This window comes from Drosophila rhopaloa, unplaced genomic scaffold (assembly GCF_018152115.1).
Source record: "Drosophila rhopaloa isolate 14029-0021.01 unplaced genomic scaffold, ASM1815211v1 contig_163, whole genome shotgun sequence".
Taxonomy (NCBI): Eukaryota; Metazoa; Arthropoda; class Insecta; order Diptera; family Drosophilidae; genus Drosophila; species Drosophila rhopaloa.
The window spans coordinates 8,837,131-8,861,048 of record NW_025335043.1 but is presented as its reverse complement, the minus strand read 5'-3'; the positions used below and the strand labels follow the sequence as shown (position 1 = coordinate 8,861,048).

The window sequence follows — 23,918 nt, the reverse complement described above, 5'->3', positions numbered from 1 at the left end:
TGGCTTAGTTACACAGCGAAAGAGGAATTCCCCAATTTGTAAGTAATATATGTGAACAAATTAATTGATGAGTTCATGCTCTATATATAAAATGTACCCCAGCTTCCAAGATAGGGTATCAACTTATAAGAATTTTCATAATGAAAATGCAAAGGCAAGCTCGCCATCGTTTTTAGAATTTTTTTGGAGGCTTTTAAATGTATAAGTATCTTATTTTTTGTATTTTGTCAACGCTTTACATTGCATTGACAAAGTGAGGCACAGTCGCAGAAAGAGAGGCACATACAGGGCCAGAAAGAGACGGGGAGCTTGGCTTGTTGAGCTTGTGAGTCGGTTGTCGGTTGTCTTGAAGTAGGTTAGTGGCACAAATCGCGCTGTCTGTTGACTGCTGCCGCAACGTGACTTTGCAGCACTGCCTCTGCCTCTGCTTCTGCCACTGCCTCTGCCGACGAGGAAAATTTATTTACATTTTGTGCAGTTAACATTTTCTGCATCTGCAGCTGACAAAAGTACTGTGGCCACACAAAAAAAAGTTTAACAATTTTAACAGCAAATATTTCTGCTTTGACATTTTGTGTTGTTTTTGTTTTGTTTATTTTTCCCCCAATTGTTGCTTATTTACTCTGTCGGTCTCGAAGGCTGTTTACTTTTTTATAATTAGCCAATATTTATCACTGCAAGTTTGTCATATTCTCTTTTGGCTCAGGTTTATTTGTTATTCTTCTCGATTGCCAAATCAGATTTCCGTTTTACTGGCAGAGTAGGTGTCGCATACATATCTGTATACACATATATATTCGATTTCTGTTCTCTGATTCGAAGGTGCGGCTTGAACATTTTGGTTAATTAAACTACAAACAATGCAATTAGCTTTTTGTCTACGATTGATAGCCATCGCTTCAACGAACTAAGCTGAAGCGATTTGAGTTTTGTTTGCAACCAATTTGCATAAAATTGCAGTTAACACCTCTTTGAGGTGTGTTTAAATGGGCGGCTGGGGGCGTGGATATTGGGCCTTGGAATTAAGTGGGTATAAGGAAAACGGATGCTGGTCAAAAATTTTTGCTTTTAATTTGGTTATAAATGGTTTTTCCGTTTGACTAGAGAAATTGTAAAACAATAGTTTGCAGAATAATTGCCAGTAATTGGAAAATAGAATGTTGTATTTATTGGGGATAATTATGGATTCAATTACAAGTGATTTATTGAAGTAGTTTACTTTTACACTTTTTAAAGTTGAAGAATATGAGAATGTTAAATAAACTTATATTCTAAATGATATTCTCAGGATAAAGACTTACTTCCAATTGGAAAATAAAATTCTTTTGTCAAGACATAACTTATCTTGTGTAGATCTTTTTGTTTATCCAGCGTGTTTCTCATTGCAATTCCAATTCTTCTAAGTAAATTTTATTCCTGCCCCCTCTGGTCTTTTCGACCTTTTGCCCATTTTAATTTCCTGAAATATCTCCGGAGACTTCTTTATTTCGATTTCTTGTTGGCTGCAATAAAGTCGAAAAACAAACAAATAGCAAAGGAGAAGTAATAAACAAAAATGCAGGCAGTGAGATAAAGAGAGTGCATGTGTATTTGTGCATAAACATTCGCTTTAGTCCACCCCCCCCTCCCTTTTACCTCTTTGCCCCCTTTTCCCACTGTTTTCAGCTTTTCCTCTTCTGTTTCTTTGAACTCAACTTTTGCTACGCTTTTCTTTCTTTGCTTTACTTTATAATTTTTCCAACTTTTGACCCAGTTTTTCCTCTCCATGCGCCAGACAGTCGGGAAAGCCCCCAACCCCCATAAGCCACCCACCTGCCTACCCCTCCGCACACCCCCCTTTGCACCCTTACCCCCGGACAATGTTCTTTAAGAACTTTACACAACTTTAATTCAAATTGGAGCGGAATGGAAATGCTTTAAAAAGCGGTCACAATTTATTTCAATAAATTCTAGCAAGTCGAAAAAGAAACAAATAAAATACAGCAAATTTGTGCATATAAATAATGGCAAGAACAAGCCGCTCACGTTTTTGTGTCATGTGCATAAATATTAAAAAAAAATGTAGAAACTTCAAGGGGCGTGAGGGAGGGAGGAGGAACTGCGTCAGCTGCGACGATATGTTTTTATACATGGCAAAAAATAAGTATTATGTACTACAAATTAGAATGAATATTGATTTTTCTATTATAATTTGTGTTATATTATTTAATTTTATGTACGATTGACCTTATAAACTATCAATTTTATTTTTGTATAAAGTGTTTTAAATGCAAACTATAAGACAGATCCTAAAAAAATTTAGATTTATTTCTGTGTAGAGAAGAATGATTGAAGAAACAGGGGCGGTGAACGAGAAAAAACAAGTTGGCAAGCGATGATGAATATGGAGACAAGGAGAAGTGGGGCTAAAGATTGAGGTGAAATATGGTAAAGTGCATTAATGTGGATTAGTTAGATGTTCCGCAACTATTTCCTTTCGCTGTTTTAGCCGACATTAATGTTTATTAAAGATATTTGCCATAATAAAAAAGCCTAGAACCTGATAAATAACATTCAAGCCACTTAAGTGCAGTTTACAGCGAAATGTATAACTTTTTGATCTAGTTATGTTAATTCATGATAATCAAGAATAAAGAAATACATAAAAAAGAATCAACGTTAATTGGATGCCTGTTTTGCAATTAGTAGTGCAGGAAGTAACAAGAAGAAAGTAGGAGGAAGAGCTAATTAAATAAAATGTAATTGAAATGAAAAGAAAAGAAAATCATTTTATAAATGAGATACTCGTGTAACTTTGATTTAATAAAGCATTGAATCTACAAAATATTTTCTTGTTTATCTGCAAACTTTCTTTAAATATCGTTCGAATTTATATAAAACGAGAAGGTTAACCAACTTTGTATAATTATTTCCTGATAATATCATAATGCAAAAGTCTCTGAACCCCAGCCAGTTCTCCTTCTTTAGAAGGCAGTACAAGGTGGTTGAAAAACCAACCAAACAGAAAGGTCAACGCGAATTAAACTTTGAGAACTCTTCAAGCTTCTCAAGCATTTCCAACGCTAATTATGATTGCCCTTCAGAGAACGAGAATAAGCCAGAGATAAAGAAAAACCAGCAGAATTAACCTTTAAGGGCCTGAGAAGAGAATCAACTTCCCGCTGATCTTTGCCGCCGGACCAAAAAGAGTCATTTGAAAAACTGCTGCTAACCTTTTTTGATAAATTATATAGCAAGTTAAAATGGAAATCAATTAGCTATTAATAATAACATGGCGGGCTATATCATTAAGGCACGAATTCACCGCAGGCGGCTTAAAAATATATATTTTTTACAATGTTTACATTTCCAGTTGGCACAAGAAACTGAATCCAAAGCTGGGGTGGAAAAGTATCAAAGTTCAATCAAACTTTCAATTAGCAGTTAAAGTTAATGATGATGGGGAAAAGCTGCTGCTTCTGCCTCTGGGAAAATGCAAATGCGAGTTCTGAAATCTCTCCTCCCTTCCACATTTTATTCTCACCAATCTTCCACATTATCAGACTTTTCATGTGGGCTCGTAAACGATTGTGTGGGCGTCTATTTGACATAAAGTGAAGTGAACGACAGTCAGATGTGAACAATCATTGAAGTGAACATTTTAATGTCTATGGGGAAGTGACTGGAAAATCAGGTTTAAATAAAAAATACATCACTGAAGGTAAACCATATTGAAAGTTTCTCTATTTGGAAAACATTTCACGGGCACAGGACTGTATATCAAATTGATGTTTAAAGTTCCTAATATTATATTAACTATTAAACTGAAGTTAGATCTGATTAAATAAATCTCTAAATTGTACCTGGCGGAAATCTCCAGGAAATAATTAAAATAAAGAAGATTACTATAATTTAATCATTAAAGTGATTGACGACAGATCGATTGATTAAACTGGATGTCTTTAATGTTCCTTAAGGAGCGTTAGCGTTTGTGAGACAGTCTTCCCCTCTACTTCCTTTCTTTGCTGTCCCCTTCTTATTTTCATGTCCCATTGCAGCTTTTGCACGCAATGCGCCGTGACAACGACAGCAGCACTGACAGCATAGAAAAATGTATTGAAAACAAGAAAAATGTATTAAATACGACACCAACATAAAAGAACTGTACACAACCGTTTATACCATTTTTTTTTTAAGCATGAACTTTATTAACAAAAGCTTCTGTTTAGTTTATCATGGAGTACATCAGGTAACACATCATCAAGTGCAACTTTATCTACACCAACAGAACAGATGGTGCGATAATAATAAAAACAACAAATTGTGCATTAACGAGAACACCAGCCAGTACACCAAGGAAAGCACCAACAATAACACCAACACGTACACCAACAACTACACCAACACTTACACCAACAACTACACCAACGAGAACTAAATTGGGAGCGAAGCTACGACAAGTGTCATTATATCAAGTGACTTCCTTATTGTCCGAATACTTGGCAACTACCACAGCTGCAGTCCCTCAGTTGCACAGCATTCTTGGCTTAGCCATGGCCTAAACCTCTTACCCCTTTCTCTCTACATTCCCCCCCATCCGTCTCTATCTCCATCGAGATGTGTCAGCTCGGCTTTGGTGTGAAAGCGCGGGCAATGCCAACATTTTGAGTGGCTTATGCGGCTAGCATCGGCTCAACTTCAGACTGTGTCGCCATCTCCGCCGCTCCCCTTTTTTCCCAACTATTATGCCATACACCCCTGTGCTATATATGTGTGTATATATATCCCCCTGCTGGTGTGTCTGCCGCTTCTGAAGTGTTATGCGATTTTACATTATTGGCTCTGTCTCTGACTTACTTGGGGAATAGTTTTTGACGCAGTTTTGCAGTTATTTATTCTGGTACTGGTTCTGGTTAGGGGAAAAGCGTTTTCCTTGACGTGCTTCTGGGCTATAAATAGAGACGGATTTGCTTACGGCTTAGCAGACTGCGGACTGGAAAAAAAAGGAAAACTCGGAGATGCCAGCGTATGGATAAATGCGCACAAAACTTTTTGTATGAGTGCAAATCCTTTGAGGTCTCACTTATTTTTGTCCATTATGTGTTTTTGTGACAGTGGGATAAATATAGAAAATGTATGAATACATTATTGGTTATTTATGACAAATGGCCCTAAAAGAGAGAGGTTCACAAAAGTGAATCCCTAAATGTGGGGATAAAAAGAAAGGATGTACATATATACACAGTGTTCTAAATATATTTTAAAAGCACCTATCAATCGAAGTATACTGCAAATCGTGCGTCATCTACCTCCATTATTTCCCTTCTCGTTTGATTATAACACCCTCTAGGAGTGTTCTATTTCCACACTTTGTTCTCTTTGATGACGTTAACCCTGCAATTGCCTAAGGCCAGGCCTTTACTCACCCCATTTCCCATACTTTAAGCCCCCAGTGCACTCCATAAACCCATTTGCAGTCTAACGAGCAGGGAGACCCTTTCATTTTGTTTTAACACATTTATCAGTAATCAGAGCAACAGCTCGGCCACAAACAGATAGCATTAACCCCTGGAGGTAACTATATTTTCCATTTTCTTTTTTTTTTTGCTAACCTTTTTTTTTCATATTGTTTTTGCAACAGAAGCAATAACTGAGGCATTCAGTTTTGCCGCTTGGCTGCTCCACTGGCCACATTTTTATTTGTGACGAGTGCAGCCAGACAGACGCGGCTCGGTCTTCGGACCCAGTCTTCAGAGTTTCTCAGTCGGCCCGCCGTTTGTCAATTACCCTACAAACCTCCAAGCAGCAATACCCATAACTACAACAATAGCAACTGCAGCAGCAGCAGCGGCAGCAGCAGAAACTCCAACGATAGCAACATCAACATAAACATAAACAGCAATAGCAACAACTCGGCTAACTCAGCTGATTGTCTTTCATAATCGTCGTTATGCGCTTGGTGGCTTGAATGCCAGTTAACCGAGATGCGAATTTTTGTTACCCTTGGTGGGAAGTTTATGCATAATTTAGGGCAACCAAGGCTGTTTATGTAAAGTTGGAGAAAGAAATTACAGCTTAAGTACATAGTCTTGAGTTGGTTCGATTGGTCAGTGGTTAAAACGGTTGGATCTAGTACATAAACGTGACTTTGCTTAAATTCATTTGGAAGCAGATAAATTAAAGTGTGTGTAAAGTGGATCAAAATTATTAACATTTTAATTGGATAGTTCCTTGGTTAAGTGGCTAGAACACTTTAAACTGCACATAAGAGTTCAAATCCAGCAGTTAGTAGTTATTATTGTAATAAATTCTAAATTTGTTATGCAATAAAAAGTTTTAAGGGTGATAACGTCTTCGATTCGTTGATACGAATATATTTTTATGGTATGGTAAGCTGCTGGTTTGGAGGTGTGGCTGTTGAATTTCTTGCATTTTGCTGACTCAACGCCCCCAGCCTCCTTTTTTCCCCTTTTCGCTGATCTTCCTGCATCTCGTTTCTGCTGCAGCTGCCCCAAAGTTCAAGTGTTGCACTTTTTTTTCTGACTCCATCGTAGCATTAGTGTTGTTGTTGTCATTTGCAGGTGTGCAAAGATCTGTTGCGCTTTTTTTTTCTTGCACCTCCCTTTTTTCATCAGTGTAAGTAATATTTTTTTTACTTTAGCTTCCGTTCAACATTTTTTTTAGTATCATCCCGCTCGCACTTCCACGCTTGCCTGGCTGACATAATTATTTGCACTTCACATCATCCGCATGCAAATACAGGGTAAAATAAAGGCGAAAAGATGAGAAGTCAAAGCTGCAAAAGTGCTACATAAAAAAAGTTATAACTTTACCTTCATATAACTTAATTGGAATATTTTATTAAATTACAACTTTGGAACCAAATCCAAATGTAAATGAAAGACGCAATTGCTATGTTTAAAACTGTATGATCTAAAATTAAAGTATTACGATTTTATAAGAAAACTATTGAATCTATAATTTTGTTCTCTGTAACCCTCTGGCTATTTTCCTTTTACGCTCTTTTTTTTTCCATCTATTGTTGTCATAATCAGACAAAAACTTTTGTTGTGGTCAATTATTGTTGCCGTCTTTGTCCTCTTCCGATGTTTGTGTTGTTGTTTTTGCAGCTCTTACTCCTTCTCTGCTTTTGTGGTCAGCTCCTGTAAATTGCCACTAAAAGTGTTGAAGTGCAGCACTCGGGTTTGTCATTAAGTGCCAAGGAGCAAGGGGAATTCCTCAGTCTCCCTCGGCTGTTTTAGCTCATAATATTCATATTAAATTATGTATAATGTCTGCGGCTTTCACGACTCTCAAATTACATCAGAAAGGAGGAGAGATCTTGAGGATGGAGAAGGAAACTTGAGTGAAACAGGAAAGAAAGGTTCGTAGGAAAGGGTATTGGGGATCTCGCGGGAAGGCATTATCAGAAACTCAGGCAGGATATTGCAATTAATGTGGAAGTAGAAAACTAAGAAAAAGTTACTAGAGTTTCATGTTTTTTCATTTCATTAAACCTATTAAAGAAATTCAAGGGCTTACAAAGATGTTTGTTCTTAATTTTACTTAATTTTCTGGCACTTGTTTTGTAACAATGCTAAATGGTTGTTGGCCCCGCTGCCCATTGCCTATTTATAAACCCTTAATAAGCACTATAATAGTCGATCTGGTCTTCAATCCCGTTTGTAATTTGATTAACACCCCAAGCCTCAATCTGTCTTCCATTTCAATTACCTTTTGCCGATTCAGCGTCGGATTCAGCCCTATGATTGACTAATTGCATTCCGCCTACCAGCATCAGCATCCATGTATCTTCTTGTTCTGCTTCATTCTATATAATTTTCCCTTTGCCCAGGCAATCGCAATCAATAATTCTCCTTCTCAGTGGACTCCCTGAAGCATTTCTCAACTGCACGGAGTCTTCTTCAATTGACAAATCGCTTAATTAAAATGCACAAACGCCCCAATAAATATGCAAGTGAGGCAAAAAATGCAACCATGCAACAATAAATGAGGTAAAGGGAATAAAGGAGAAAAAAAGAAGCTAACATCAGAGAGCGATCATCGCTCAAGTTATACGCTTGATCAATGCTTAATAATTCTCTATAATTTCAGTTAATTTATTGCAAATGCTTTCAGCAACATGCTGTGCGTGTTGCGGCAACATGTTGCCAATAGCCATCATAAGCATGAGTGTGTGTGGCCCGTGTGTGTGTGTGTGTGTGTGTGTAATCGAAACCGAAGCGAATCATTGATTTCCTGCGCATTTCATGAGCTTCGACTAAAAGCGAAGACAGACGAAGGAGAAACGAAGACTTCGACGACGCATCGATTTCACACACATCCCCATCTCGCTTCTACCTTCTCCCATGCTCATTCCCTCTATCACAAACTCACTTGCTTTATCCTGCGTGCAGTTTTGGTACCCTGAAATGATAGAAATGTTGGGGATATCTAAGAATTGATAATATTAAGTACTATATCTAGTACCAACTAGATAGTCCCAGCAATAAAAGATAATACAATTAAAATCAAGTTAGATATGATTAAAACTGTGAAATATTTAAAGTTTAGCCATGTCATCATCATAACATTGAGCAGACAGCAAGGTCACACTGTCTATTTTCTAATGATGTCATGGTCCCACTGTAATTTTCAAAGGCTATCGTGGTCACATAGTCCATTTTGTGTCGAACTCAAGGTCACACTGGTCGTTTTGCATTGATCTACTGTAAAAATGTACTAATCACAAGAATACATGTTAGCACCAGGTATCATAAAGTTGTTAAACTATTCCCGGTTCATCGTTCTTACTTGTTTTTAGTCCATTTGCTGAACTGGTTCGCAGCTTCTGCCTTACCCCTTTGCGGCCCCCGTTTCGTGCTGCATCATTCGACAATGTTTAGTCTGGTTTTTGTTTCACTTTTCCCCCGCCGCCGTCACTTTTGTTGGCTACTTCTTGGAGTCACATGTGAGTTTCGCTCTCCCTGTCGCTCCCTCTACATGGAAGTGGAAACTAAAAATTCATTGAACTTTCGCATGAAAATGCTCTCAAGGTTATCAACTTTAGGCCTGTCCAAGTCCAACTGTTGCCAGTCCGATTCCGATCCGTTTACGACACAAAAAAAGAGAAAAAAATACAAAAAAAAAATAAAACAAACTCCAACGAGTTCTCTATGGTTTGATGTTGACTTTAGTCGGGGTTTATTCAACTCGAATCGGAGTCGGAGTCGGGAGTCTGTGGCTATGCCCCTGTGCCACCTGTGGCCTCTACCCACCGCCCCCTGGCCTTGACTTGTCCACGGACACGCCCCCTTTCAAGCATGTGGTCATGCGTTTTTATTGTTCTTTAATTTGTTGGGTATATGTATTTTTAATGGCTCTGACTTGGCTCCTTCGTGGGTTAAGGTGTGATAATATTTGAAGGGGTTGGTCAGCCGTTCAGGTGTTTATTTAGTTGCCATAAAATTTTAATTCGTTTTAAGTTATTATTTCACTTAATGGGCTTGGTTATCAAACTATTTATTAGGCTGGTTATGTTTTATGTTTGACATTTATTATTTTTCAAAATTTAATTTAAACAGTAAACAGTATTTCATATCTTTTACAATCTGTAAATTTTAATCATGAAAATTAATTTTAAAATTGTACTTTACAACTTTACGTTGTTCCCTTGTGAATCTGTTTTCAGGTTTTCACCATAATAAGTTCTTCATTTAATTCTCATTTCATTTGATTTATTTATATATGTTTTTTCCGTTTGAGTGCGAAATCTTTTTATGGTTGTACACATTTAAATTACATTACGCATACGCCCTGTTGCGTCGCCCCCAAAGGCAACTCATTGATATCTCTGTGCCCCCCTTTCAATTTCTCCCCTCATTTCTCGCTTATCTCGCATGTGTGTTTTATTTGCTGTGGCCGAGGCAATTTATGTTTTATTCTCTTTTTCTGAGTGGTTCTTTTTCACATTCGACCGAATTTTCATTTGATTTAAGGCCAGCCATTAAATTGTATTTTTCGTTTTTTTTTTATTACAAGAATTTATCAAAATATTTGCCACATTTATAACTCAGCAGTTTAGATAAAAATGGGGGAGCCATGGGAATTATTCAATTGAAAAGAAAACTTTTAAACATGCACGATGGGGTAGACAACAAAATGGTTTTTGAAGTAAGTGAAATTACACAATTATTGTACAACAGCCGAAAAAAAAACAAGGAGAAAAACCGCCTGTTCAACAACCTAATTACATGGCTAACAATAACAACTGAAGGAGGCAGACAAACTTCTGCTCGTCTCAGTGCCCCTTGCATTTCCCTATTTCCCGCCCATTTTCCTCTCCCTTCTTTTCCTGTCTATGCTTATGTGTAACTATTGCGTGTCAGTTGTGTTGACTGACGACTGCTCAACTCTTTTCTGCATTTACTCTTCTTGCCCCCGGAGTTGTTCACGGACATTTCCCTCCCCGCCCTTTTGTGGCTGCATTTTCTTGCATCGATTTTAAATGCCAAACACGTTTGCGGTTTGGCCACGAAAATGTAAAAAAAGAAACGAATGGGAAAAACTGACAAGTCGAAATAAAGAAAAACCTTAAGCAGGTGATTTCCTGTTCTATGTAAATGCAAAGCGAAAAACTTTGAGATGGGAATAGAGCTATTTGTTGGGGAATACAGTCTTTGTACTTCCAAGCACGTTTGGGTAGAGTTTTCTTGGAAAAACGCCCATTTTTGTTTTCCTTTAGTATAAAAAATGTGGATCCGCAGTCTGGAGTAAAATGATTTAATTTAAACGAGAAATATATGTTCTAAAGCCGCTTTAAATCTTATTCCATTCTTTTGGGGATGTTTTCAATTAGTAAATGTTTTTCCTTAACTATTCGATAGCCTTTGAGATTTTTAGATTTCTTTTTACTTCTTTCTTTTAATGAATTCCTTCATTTCCTTTCCTTTATCTGCAAAGAGGCCCCATTGCCTTTTTAACTATCTCTAGGAAGTTTCTTAAGCCCCTGGCTACAATTATGTTTCCCTATCGTCTAATTGTTGTTTGTAATGCTCCAACCCTTTGGCATACATCCGTTTCCTTTAATTTCCCTTTTTGAGCGACTTGTAGCTTGTCAAGAGTGTTTTTTGTGTCATTTGCATCTGGAATAGTTAGAGCAGGAAATGTAATAAACATTTTCATCACCAATTAAGAAGCGAAGGTTGAAGCCAGGTGTGTAATATACCAGTTTTCCAGCTTTTCGTACTTATCATTTATTTATTTATTTTTGATATGACCAGCGTAAAGCGGAAACTTTAAAGATATATTTTTTATTTTAACTGAAATTTGCATTTTATAGATAAATCAATGAAGTTTAATTAGTTTTTTTAAATTAATTATGTATTTTTTTGTGGTTTTATTTTCTCTGCCTTTTTTCTTTTTATTAGTGTGATTTACAGTATTTTTTTGCAACGAGCTTATTAAATTAATTAAATAATATCAATTAAACGAGCTAATGTCTTAAATAAATATCACAACAGAATCATTAAAGTGAAATAATTTAACCATAAAAAAACGGTTTAAATCGCATTAAATAAAGCAAGTAGATAATAATCTCTGCATGGTGTTATTACTTTAGGCCTGGGAAATTTTCACATAACCTAATCAAAACTAATCAACAGTCAACAACAGCAATAAATTTGATTGCGGGCTGTTGATGTTTATTCGGGGTCAATCTACCTTTCGATTGGTTTGTTGTTTTCGCCTCCGATGAAATCCAATCAAATTGAGTAAAATTGAAGCTTAATTAGTTGGGCCATTCAGCATGCAAATTGCAATCAATTTGATGATTGTCCATTGATCTCTAAATATCTAATTTGCAATTAATCAACGTAATTCCTGGGATATGAGAAAAGCAATGCGCTTGTAGGAGAACGAAAATGAAGCCGTTCTCTAGTATCGATTTCTTAATTCACTTCATTCATTTTTATTTTCGTTGCTGTTGCTGGCAAAGTTGATTTCGTAAATGCATTTTATTTGTTAGCTGTCACTTGAATGCTTTCCGCGACTTAATTGATGAGTTTACCCATATTAACATGTGTGTGGGAGTGGATAACTCAATTTTACACTCTGCTGAGCTGGGAAATAATGTCAACCAGGAGTTTTGAAATATTGAACAAAAGTTAAAATGTTGTCATTGTTTGTTTTTATAAATGTTTTCAATAACAAATAGCCTTTCCGTTTTCTAATTAATAATTTTAAATGATCTTGCCGAAATTTCATCTAACTAAGTATCAACAAAAACTTACGGTTCTCATAATTTCCAACATTTTATTGACTCCTTTTTGAAGAACTGGTTTCACTTATTGACAACACGATAAAAACAAAACACAAAAAAAAAAACAGGAAAAATCGAAATATAGTTGCATAAATTATGCACCAGCCTGCACTTGTCTGTCGCAGTCTTTAAGATAGTCTTAAAACTCTTTCGGCTCTTGCCTCGAATCGAGTATGGGAATTATTTATGACACTTGCAAAATGATTTGCTGCCAAATAAAATGTTGAAAATGTTGTCGGCTTTACTTAACTCTACTTTGGTATACGTCCATAAAAGATATAAATTCATTGATTAATTTTCCCCTTCTTTATTTTCTTTGCAGGTAAGCTAAAATACGTGTTATCTGTCGCTCTTTCCTTCCTCCGTCTGGTCGGAATGGGTAAGTTTATTTTCGGGCTCACCAGGAAAATTTCAATTGAACAGTTTCGTTGGAACGAGTTTTCACGTGGGAGGCTTCATTCCATTGAAATTTATTCGTGTGAGAATGAAAACAGCTGGGGGTAATTATTGATTGGAGTGGCAAGTTTTAAACCCTTCCAGGCAACCGAATAACCTTCCTTCGTTTAATAGTATTAGATAATTGGATGAAAATGTTGATTCCGAGAAACAGTAAAGCTTTATAAAATAACTTGTTAAACATTTTTTAAACCTTGAAAGAAATGTGTTTGTTCCATCAGAGTAAAAATTCAAAAAAGAATTTAAATAAAGGATTTAAGAAAAATGAAATAAAGGCTAGAAAAGCAAGAACATATTTCGTGACATGGCTGGGTATGGGAATATGATGGCTAGATGACGACAACAAAGGAATAAAAAGAATGTAGCGAAAACGAAAAAAGTAATAAGTGACAAAGCCGCCCTGGGAAATGCAGAAGACAAAAAGCCACGAGAAGAGACGTGAAGAAAAGAACTCTGTCAACGTCGACGTTGTAATTTAGCGCGTTTTTTTGTTATTTCTGCTGCAGATGCCTTTGTCAAGGTTGCTATCTCACAATTTTCGATTTTGTTTCCCACTGCAACTGCTTATTTTTTCTGTTTCATTGGTGGTTGGTAAGGCACGCCCCTAACCTACAAAAAATAAACATGAAAATGTTATACTCATCCAATCAGCATAGGATTTAAGATGTTAAATCAGCAAGGACTGTTTTTTTTTTGTATTTTAGAGTCCCAAGAATCTTTGTTTAATTCCTACAGTTCAGTTTTAGAAAGGCATGTTTCTCTTTTTTATGACCATTGATGGACTTCTTTATTTAATTCCTTTGATTTTCCGCTGACTTCGCGTGGGTTCTTTAAGCTGATAATCAAACTATCGGATCTATTTATCCAAATCCCCTCGCAGTAGACAAATTGACACCCGCCTCTTAAAAAAGCCATTAGCAGCACTTTTCCAGATTTTTATTTACGTTTTCCTTCATTTTTAAAGATAAGACCCTAGTGATAGACAACAAAAACTAAGTTCATTGCTCTGGGAGTTCTTCATCCACACTAGAAACAAAATAATCAAAACGAAATTAGTCACTCGACATTCGTAGAACAAATAAACGTAATGCTGTATGCCAGTCAATTGTTTGTGTGCCCTAGATACCGATTGGGAAGTGAATTAAACAAACGTAACTTGGTGGTGGAGATAAGATAGGGAAAATAAAAAGCTAGGAATAAAACAACTACTAGAAAAAAAGAAAGTCATTTAGTTATTTTATATGCTGATCACATTACTCATCAAAGATTTTTAAGAGGATTAGATCGAATGTCTAGGGTAATTGCATCTGAAATTGGCATTGATTAAATTTTATTGAATTTCAAGGAATTTCCCAAGAGCCTCACAGGTTTTTGATTTGATAACGTTGTATAGATGGGGCAGAAATAAAATTAAAAACTTGAGGGGAAATTACTGATAAGAACAGGCTTGCCTAGAAGCCATTGAACTTGAACTTTTTCTAATCAATTAGCGTGGCCTATGGGATTATTAATTCAGTTATGCTCTAAACTTGTATAAGACCAGACTGGTTTTAAAAGAATATTACAATTAAAAGTATTGATACTTATAAAAGTATTCAGACTGTTGAATATTTCTAAATATGTTTCCGGTCTATTAATCTATTTATAATGCTCACAATCTATAATTGTCATCGACATTCTCATATAAGCACGGGCTCGCTTGCCATACGTTTCCACCATTCTATAGCTTTTAATCTCTTTTCCTTACATCATAATTAGTGAAGACCTTGCTATCGCCAAGTTTCCTCTTGAAATTTTTGTTGCCAGGTTGCCACATAATGAATCCACTTTCAGCGTCACATTTCCCATTCATTTTGCCAGTGCCATTTCATTTCTGTTCATTTCAAGTCGTTTCCCACCCCCATAGATAATACTTCCCACCTGCAACCCCCTCACATGTCATTGACTTACTTGGGTAATGTGTGTGTGTTTTTGGGGTCATAAATTGTGACTGTTTTAAGTAGACATAATGCCTAAAATCATATATATTTCGAATAACATGGCAAGTTATGTTCTTCCCGCTTTAACGATTTTTATATTTGCTTATTTTTATGGCCTGAATTGATGGACATTTTATGCTCTTCTATAAACAACATGAAAAAAGGGAAGCTGAGTTCACGCCCAAATGAGAATTTTTTTTTTGTATTTATTTGTATTTAATTTTATCATATCTTTAAATAAAAAAGGCGGCCAACAACATTTTCAATTTACACTTGACACAATTCTCTTGTCGAAACAGTTTTTGATAGTTTAAAAATACATTTTGCTGTGTTCTGCCAATAAAACGAGTGAGAGAGAGGGCTATATTCGGGTGAAAAGTAAGGGAGAAAGGGGAGGGACTGGGAGTGTGAGGCGTGCGAAGTGTGCATAAAATTAAAATTAGGCACGAACGTTGTCTCATTCCCGCTCGTGTTCCCTGTCCCTCCCGCATTAGCGACCACATGGCGTCAGCTTGGCAGGGGAGCAAATACCAAAGGCCCCCTCCCCTGCCCCCACCCCTTTTTGACAACGGGTGTGAGCGAGAAGCAACTTGGGCAAGGTCATTAAACCACACAAAAGCAACGCGCTGCCTCTTGTATCGTCATCATCAGCTGTTTGAGGTTTGTATTTATCTTTTTTCATTTTTTTGCTTCGCTGACTTTTTTGCATTTGCATTTTGTGTTTTGCTTTACGTTTCCGCTTGCCAATGCATTTCCAAATTCACACACACGCTGCCAATTACGCACCTGGATTTTTAACTTTATACCTGTGAACGTAAACTGGGCCCAAAAGAAACAATAACAATTCTAGGGCTTTGCTGATTTGTGCTATTTTTTATGCTAATGTACACTGTGCTCTGAAAATATTATACGCAAAAGCATTCTTTGAAGATTTGTGACAGATTTCAGTTTAACTACTGTTTATTTAAATTTTTTTAATTGCAAATTTTTTAAAGCTAGTTCAAGCTATTAAACAAGATATTAATGGTTAAAATAAAATTTTGACGATATTTCAAATTTGAGTTTAGAATATGTTAAAAGAATATTCTTAACAATTTAAGAAATTATTTTGCATTTAGAAAATATTGTCAATAAGCTGGGAATCTCTGGGAATATAAACGAAATATGTGCAAAATTCCAAATAATCATTTATTCTCTGCAGCTCACATTCTAAAGAGAATTACAGAGCAGAAACAATTTTTGCTTGTCTCAGAACTTCTTGGAAGCACTGTGTCCCAGTGTGTGTAATTAACACGCCCACTAGCTCCCATGGCTGCCCTCATTTTTTCGCTTTGGCCTCAATGCTGATTTGCATTTGGCTTTGCTGCCGCTTTTTCATTGTTTTTTTTTGTACGCCCTCCTTAATTTATGCATTTTTATACCCTTGCAGAGGGTATTATAATTTTGGTCAAAAGTGTGCAACGCAGTGAAGGAGACATCTCCGACCCTATAAAGTATATATATTCTTGATCAGGATCACCTCCTGAGTTGATATAGCCATGTCCGTCTGTCCGTCTGTCCGTCTGTCTGTTTCTACGCAAACTAGTCTCTCAGTTTTAAAGCTATCGGATTGAAACTTTGCACACACCCTTCTTTCCTTTGCACGCAGTATATAAGTCGGAACGGCCGGGATCGGCCGACTATATCCTATAGCTGCCATATAACTGATTGATCGGAAATGCCATAACTTTCGTGTTTGTAAAGTTAGGAAGTTGGGATTTTCTATGGGTTTTATATTTGGCCAATCAATCCGACCTACCAAATTTCATAAGGATCGGCCGACTATATCCTATAGCTGCCATATAACTGATTGATCGGAAATGCCATAACTTTGGTGTTTGTAAAGTTAGAAAGTTGGGATTTTCTATGGGTTTTATATTTGGCCAATCAATCCGACCTACCAAATTTCATAAGGATCGGCCGACTATATCCTATAGCTGCCATATAACTGATTGATCGGAAATGCCATAACTTTGGTGTTTGTAAAGTTAGAAAGTTGGGATTTTCTATGGGTTTTATATTTGGCCAATCAATCCGACCCACCAAATTTCATAAGGATCGGCCGACTATATCCTATAGCTGCCATATAACTGATTGATCGGAAATGCCATAACTTTGGTGTTTGTTAAGTTAGGAAGTTGGGATTTTCTATGGATTTTATTTTTGGCCAATCAATCCGACCTACCAAATTTCATAAGGATCGGCCGACTATATCCTATAGCTGCCATATAACTGATTGATCGGAAATGCCATAACTTTGGTGTTTGTAAAGTTAGGAATTTGGGATTTTCTGTGGGTGTTATATTTGGCCAATCAATCCGACCTACCAAATTTCATAAGAATCGGCGGACTATATCCTATAGCTACCATATAACTGAACGATTGGAAATGCCATAACTTTGTTGTTGTTAAAGCTAGGAAGTTCGGATTTTTTATGAGTATTAAGAATGCATCATATGAATAATTTTGGAGAATATAATTTACAGAGTATTCTGCAAGGGTATATCAACTTCGGCTCCGCCCGAAGTTAGCTTTCCTTTCTTGTTAAACATGTTTTGTGTCTGCCGCTCGACTCTTCCTCTTTTTTCGCTGATTTTGTTGTGACATTACTTTTCCAGTTTTTTGGTGTGGGAAAATATTCAACTGTCCCTATGATGTCTTTTTTTTTTTACAAAGTCTTAAAGCAACAATAACATTTGGCCAAATTTGATGGCACTTAAATGGCTAGAGATAACAGAGCAAGTTTATTTTGCATTCTCCTTTATTGATTTACGGATAAATTATTGAGGCATCGATGAGCTTATAGACGGAACTATAGATGGAACTGAATTACTGATAGGACAGTCAGATTTAATTGCAATTTATGTGAGAAACTTAAATGGGAAACTGGAAAATCTAATGGTGTCGCTTGGTGTATTTACGATTTCAAATTTAAATATTTCACTGGAGAATATTCAAGTTTCGTTAACCTGATTGTAATCCGAAATCGCCAAGTTCAAAAGGCCAAATGGAATGCGGTAATATTGCGTCAGCTGCAACTTGAGCCATTTCACGCCCAAAACGGGTGATTAATCAAGCCATGTTTTTTTTGGTAGAAATAGGAAACATTTGTCGAACAAATGTTTGCTCAAAACATATGCTAATACCGATTTCTGTTCAACCAAGATACCCACACACATTTAAAGATGTTTTAATTAAATATTTAAATCGCTTCGAAATGCAGTTGCCAAATTGCTTTCAGCCTAAACCGATTACCAAATTTTGTGTTGTGTTGCCAAACAACAACCACAAAAGGCAACAATTTGGTTGTTAAAATGCCGAAAATTTTAAAAGAAAAACCCGAAAGAAAAGTTACACAAGAATTTCCACATAAACGGCCGAGGCAAAGTGCATTATTGCAGTTTAAAACTGCAAGGCAGAAACCATTTATTTAAAAGAGAATAAATATAAAATAACAAATATAAATTACCATTAAAAATTCATTCAAATAGAATGGCAAATAAATGACAAAGCCAAAAATGAAATAAATGCAGTCAAGCAAAGGCATTCAAAGTTATTAAAGTCAGCTATAAATATCAGTAATTCTGCCAAGAGGAATTTATTAAAAGGGCAGCGAGATGTGCATATGAGAAATATTAAAATACCATTAAAAAGCTATTGATAAACAATCCACTGCCTTTTCAGGTTTAAATAAAACCTTCACTATTCACTAAACTTTTTAAATAATAGCTCAAATATTTTTGTTGCCTCTGCAAATACGAAAATGCCTTTAGGTTGAATGCCATAAACAATTAAATTCACTTGGAGCATATATAAATACAATTATTTTGACCAGAAATAAAATTACATAAAATCAATGCCCATGGCATGAACAACAATACAAAATACATTAAAATGCGTATGAAAATGAATGCGTGTATTGCTCTGGGTCAAGAATTTTATTTTTATAATTTTTTTCGGATGCATTTTTAATAAAGACTCCGCTATATTTTTTTGTTTTAAGCGCTTAAGCGCTTGTTAATTTTAATCAACAGTTTTTACTCATTCTTATCAATAACAGCATTTATTTTCATGTTACAATAAATTCATATTTTTTGTGATTATTCAACTATGAAAATATATTTGTTTTACATTCATTGCATGGCTCGCTCTATCTTTGAAATGTATTATTTATTAATTGTATTATTTCGGAAGTCGTTAGCACATTTTTTAATAACATAATATAAGAGGCATCTCCAAAATTTAAGAGATGCCCCAATTTAGTTATTTCTTTTATCAACTGTGTTAACTGTTCTTTGAGTCACTTTGCTAAAGACAGTTTTAAGGCATGACTCAGTTTTGCTTAAAGTTTGATTTCTTAAGTATACCACATATATGTATATAATGAGCTTAAAGTGTGTTCCAAGATGTTTTACAGCAATTTTAAGTTGGCTTCCTTTTGCGCCTTTCGCTCAATCATTAAGCAGCTGTTGCTCATCAGATGTTGTAGTTGCTGCTGCTGTTGCATTCAATCATCAATCAAAATTTTGTGCTGTGCGTGCCAGGAAAAGGAGACAAAAAGGCAGGAGAAAAATGCCGTAACTGAAGGCTTTAATGATGCCAAAATGAGCAGCAAAAATGTGGCCAGGCTCGTTGTTTTGCGTCTCCCTTGCACATTGGGGCCAAAATGCACTGCAGGAGCCGCAAACTGCAGCAGTAAAATTGCATTGCCACAGGCAAATGAGGAAATGCTCCTGCTGCTGCTGCCCCATCCGATCCCATACCGCCCTTTCCCACCCCGCCAATTCCCCTGTGGCTGCTCTTTGACTAATCCATCAACAAATGAGGCTGCCGGCTATATAGCACGCATATATATGTAGCAAGCTGGCCTGGCCGGCATAACTTGCAATAAAAACGTTCTCCGGTCTGACCCAAACCATTTGGTCAGTTACCCTTCAGAGCCGAGCCCACTCCATTTCACCTCCTCTTATTGCTCACTTTTTGCTGGATTTTCAAGTGCCTTCGCTCGCATCTTGGCCCAAACAGCAGGAGCGAATTCTTTTTTATTTATATAACGTAGGTACCATATACAGATGCGGTTGAAATTATAGGTTTATAAAAAAAGGGGGAACATCTAACAATTAATAAAGTTTTAACTGGATTTACATAACACTATAAAAGTTAATATTCGGTTTACTTTGGAGTGAGTTTAGATAGAATATAAATATTATTAGTTGAGTGTCTACAATAGATTCTCTAATAAACTGTGTGTCATCAAAAGAACTTTATATGCAGTAACGTGAATGAGTTACATTAAAAATAAGATATTTTGGGTTACTTAATTAAAGTAACATAAGAAACTTTTGATATTGTCGATATTTAAGAATAGATATCACATTTTATAATAGAATTCAAGAAATTTGTTGAAAGCGTTTTATAACTGATGTTTGTTAATGAAATATAAGTTATTATTGATAATCATACCACTTACAAATATGACTAAATATCCTGCATCCCCAATGCTATTATGTTTACCGCAACTGTATCATGGTGCTTTTCGCCAGGACTTTGTTGGCTAGATGCTTGGCTCAAAAGTGGCTGCTGATGGCCCCCATCCGCTATCTATCCGCTGCCATGCCCTCCGCCCAACTCCATTTTCCACACTGCGCATTGATGTGCAAAGTTTTTATGACGCATTCGTGATTTCTCTTTTTCCGTTGCTTTTTTCAGTGCTTTTTATCTCAACTTTTTTTTTCCGCTCAATTTTTATTTTATTCTTTTTCCCCTTCTGTTTTTTGCTTGCTGCAGTGCGTCCATTTTAAGGCCTTTTGTCCTTGACTCAAGTGCTGGGAAAACTGAGAACTCTCAAATGAAATGCGGTTTTCTTGAATTCACAGAAAACCTTTAAATATAAAAAAGAAATCATCGAATTAACTTCTAATAATTAAGAACAAAGGATTAAAATGAAATGGTTCAGATAAAAATATGTAAAGTGTCTCAGTAAATATGTTTATTCGTCCGAATACACTTTTTCATTAAAAATACAATTGCAACAATTTTACATGACACGTGAATTATCAGTAACATAATTTGCATAATTTAAATAATTAATGCATGCAGCAACGATTGAAAAATGATTATAAATAATTGGTTAGTTCTCGTACATTATGCAAAAAGGTTTTCAACTTAAAAAGTGGACATATTAAACCAAATAAAATATTTTTACTTTTAATAAATTTCTTAAGCGTCTATTGGGAAAATACTTTGTTTATCTATTAAGAAATGTAAGAAAAGAAAATAATAAAAGCGAAAAGAAAAAAAGTTATCAACTGGAGATGCGGGGCATCGATCCCCGTACCTCTCACATGCTAAGCGAGCGCTCTACCATCTGAGCTACATCCCCACATAACGGAACACGTGCCAAACGGAACCCCAAGCAAACGAAAACTAAAGCGTGTGCAAAAGAAATACAAGAAGTTGTTATTGCGGCGATTGGTCCGGTTGCTTTTGATTCAATTTTCGTAGTTTTGTTTGGGGCTTATCTATAAATAAGTAAGAAATGCTCAGTCAGCTGATAGTACAGAGAAAAGCTTTTTGAACTTGACACTTTAAAGCGTTTTTCCCTCTCTCTTAATCTTCAACACTTTTTAAACCCTCTTTATCTCTATCATCTATAAGCCCTCAATTTCTCTCTATCTCTTTTTTAATTCCGCCCTACCAACTTGATTAGTTATGCCCAAGGCTTTTCGTACATTTATGATTATCTAATTAATTACCCAAAAAAGAAAAGCAAATTTATTGCGTCATTTGGAAAGTGCTAAGTTACAGGCTAATTAGGTAGGAGGCAAGCACCGGAAAAATATGAGAAAGAAAAGAGATGGTGAAATGGCTTTAAAGATGAGTGAGGACCTATTATAATATTTGTTGAGCGAATTTGGGTCACAACTTGTTTAGTTTCAGTTTCGCTGAACGTGTCGAACGTGTTTGTGTTACTGCTGTCTCTCTTTCTCCATATCGTATTATCTTCATCTCATTATATCTCCCTGTCCTTCTCTTTCTCTCTGCACTTTTCTCTTTTCCACTGCCTGCAGCTGTTGTGTGTGAGTTAACTATTTGCAGCAGCTGTTGGACATTTACTTTCAATATTGGAATGAAACTTTTTAGTCTTTTGGCTTTATATGGGTCACTCTGACGTCATTATCGAGTGATAATCAAGAAGGCGTTGAGAAAGACACAGAATAAAGAACAACAGCAGGCGGCTTATTACAGTGTTCACTCATTGCAAAGAAAAATATGTATATGATTCTGGTTTTATGAAATTTGAACTCCAGCTGCGAACCGGAATAATTTTGAGCTTTGTTTTTAAGTATTTCTTAAACGCATTGAACATCTTATGCTGTACAATAGATTGTTCACTCTTAGGGATGACCACTGTAACTTAATATCCCGAAGGCAAATTGGCTTTATGCGGTTTTTGATGAAAACATTTGCTTGATTAAGGCAACAACAGATGTGGCCGAATTAAAGGAATTTCAGGGGATCGAATTGGGAGATTTATCTTGTGAAATATTATTTTTGTGCCATGAATGCCACATGCTACACCCAACACACACACCACATACACAAAAGTCATGATTAATCGCATTAGCTAATCAATACAAATGTCACTCAATCCATTTGACATTTAAGATTTGTGGTCTATGGCTCCTGTTCCCATTTTCCTGTGTCCCCCTTTGTGGCTCGTATTACACATACGCACAGTAGTCCCAACTGGCGCCCCACCAAAAGTCTCGACATTTGCAACCCACAAGCCTTTGTCAATTACTGGGCGCGTAAATTTTCCGACTTTTTGGACATGTCATGCAGGTGGTGGCGGTGGTGCAACACCAGAAAATGCAAAAGTAAATAGGAAATTTTTCTCACATGTTTCACAGAATTCCAACTCTCTGAGTTCACACGACTCCGCGGTTTATCAACCGGCATTTTTCCAACTTTGTTTTCCGCCTATCAGCCATATTTCAACTGGGAATGCTAATTGACATCGCGTGCCAGAATAAATGTCATCAGCAGCAATGAGAAATGAGAGAAAAATGTATATATTTTTAGCCTAACAAATATGTGTAATAAGGTCAGTTAGGGGTTAATAGGGTGAGTGGGATGGTCAGAGAAACGGTTCAGTTTACAGGAAACGCGTTTCCAAAAAAAAGTAAGGGAAACACAAAGAACGTGGTTAAGAAGCATTTTCCTAATACATAATAACTTCTTAAGGGTGCGGTCATTCATGGAAAAACGGTTAGACTTTAAATTAAATTTATTCCACTAAAATAACAAAACCAAATAAATTCACAAAACGATTTTAATTAGTTTTTTTTTGTAATAAACATGTTTATTTCATTTATTGTGGTGAAGCTCTAATAAACCTCATAGTTGAATTAATTTTTACCAAAAAAAAAAGTTAATTTTTTGTCGGCCAAAAATTAGTGAGTTAGAGAGGGAATAGCAATTGTGGGTTGTCCAATGAATATTTAATGAGTAAACATTTTTTGTTGGCCTAACTTTATGTTCTAAATATCCCTACCCTCTTTTAGTTGTTTTTTGCGTTACTTGTTATTTTTGTAAGATTATTATCTCTGGCGATTAACATTAAATGGTCATCATTTGTCCATCAGGACAGCGCTCTAAGCGTGTTAGATTTACAAACAATTCAAAAGCGAGCGTGTTCTTGCTTCTAATGTATTAAAGCAGGCCATTGTTAAATGCTTGAATTAATTTTAAGCAACGAAGGAGTAAGTAGATTAAAGCCAAGCACGTTAACCATTATTTTTCGTTATAAATATTCACATTTGCGCGCGTGTCTGTCATAAATATGAAAAGCGTTTCATAAATTATTGATAGAAGATACAAAAGAGAATGAGAAGAGTGCTATGCTGTAACGAGTTACGTAAGACCTACCTCAATTCAAAAGATGAAGGATAAATCGTAACGTGGCTTATCAACAACGAACAGCCTTTCAGCCCGAAGGTCCTTATGGTTTTCTGTTAGGATAATGCCTATGCAATGGCTATATAATATATATATTCTGATGTGTGCGCCTCACGATAAAGTGGCAACTTCATTCAAATTGTTGTGGCATTGTTTGTCCGTTGAGTATTGAAATTTATTAGAGC

At 36.1% G+C, this 23,918-nt stretch overlaps 1 protein-coding gene and 1 non-coding gene across 3 annotated transcripts in view; one reads left to right on the top strand and one right to left on the bottom strand.

Moving 5' to 3' along the window:
• The window catches only part of LOC108048242 (serine/threonine-protein kinase NLK), a 71,215-nt gene that overhangs the window by 23,855 nt on the left and 23,442 nt on the right, over positions 1 to 23,918 (top strand). The window lies entirely within an intron of this gene.
• Trnaa-agc lies at positions 21,082 to 21,154 on the bottom strand. The gene has a single exon. It is a non-coding gene; the product is annotated as a tRNA-Ala (tRNA).